We start from the raw sequence: 1,267 nt of genomic DNA on the forward strand, positions 1-1,267 counted from the left end.
CGCACATGCTATGCGGGTGAAATGATGATACCATGCCAAGTTTCAGCATTTTCAGAGTTCATTTTGTAGTGATTTTCAATTTCACGGTCATTGAGCTCTCTAAACAAATCGGTAAATGATTGAAAAAGAGAAAATGATGTCAGAAAGGGTTGAAAGTTGATGACGTCGCTTTGAATGGTACGTACGGAATGCAAAAAAAGTCTCTAGTTCAAATAAGTTCTAAAAAATGAAGTAACCGCGTAACAGACGAGTTCTTGTCCAAAACCCTGATACTCCGAAAGAGATTGTCCAGTTTGTACACGAAGTGCGTCCAGTTTTTGCCGTAACACTCTCTACTCTTTTGCACATGCTACGTGGGTGAAATGATGATACCATGCCAAGTTTCAACATTTTCAGAGTTCATTTCGTAGTGATTTTCAATTTCATGGTCATTTAGCTCTCTAAACAAATCAGTAAATGACTGAAAAAGAGCACATGATGTCAGAAAGGGTTGAAAGCGGATGATGTCACTTTGAATGCTGCGTACGGAACACAAAAAAAGTATGGAGTTCAAATAAGTTTAAAAAAATGAAGTAACCGCGTAACAAACGAGTTCTCGTCTGAAAACCTGATACTCCGAAAGAGATTGTCCAGTTTGTACACGAAGTGCGTCTAGTTTTTGCCGTGACCCTCTGTACTCTTTCCCACATGCTATGTAGGTGAAATGATGATACCATTTCAAGTTTCAACATTTTCAGAGTTTATTTTGTAGTGATTTTCAATTTCACGGTCATTTAGCTCTCTAAACAAATCGGTAAATGACTAAAAAAGAGAAAATGATGCCAGAAAGGGTTGAAAGTTGATGACGTCGCTTTGAATGGTACACACGGAATTCAAAAAAAGTATGGAGTTCAAATAAGTTTAAAAAAATGAAGTAACCGCGTAACAGACGAGTTCTCGTCCGAAACCCTGATACTCCGAAGGAGATTGTCCAGTTTGTAAACAAAGTGCGCCCAGTTTTTGCCGTGACCCTCTCAACTCTTTCGCACATGCTATGCGGGTGAAATGATGATACCATGCCAAGTTTCAACATTTTCAGAGTTCATTTTGTAGTGATTTTCAATTTCACGGTCATTTAGCTCTCTTAACAAATCGGTAAATGACTAAAAAAGAGCAAATGATGTCAGAAAGGGTTGAAAGTTGATGACGTCGCTTTGAATGGTATGTACGGAATGCAAAAAAAGTCCGGAGTTGAAATAAGTTTTAAAAAATGAAGTAGCCGCGTAAC

The sequence above is a fragment of the Triticum dicoccoides genome, chromosome 3A, assembly GCF_002162155.2.
Source record: "Triticum dicoccoides isolate Atlit2015 ecotype Zavitan chromosome 3A, WEW_v2.0, whole genome shotgun sequence".
Taxonomy (NCBI): domain Eukaryota; kingdom Viridiplantae; phylum Streptophyta; class Magnoliopsida; order Poales; family Poaceae; genus Triticum; species Triticum dicoccoides.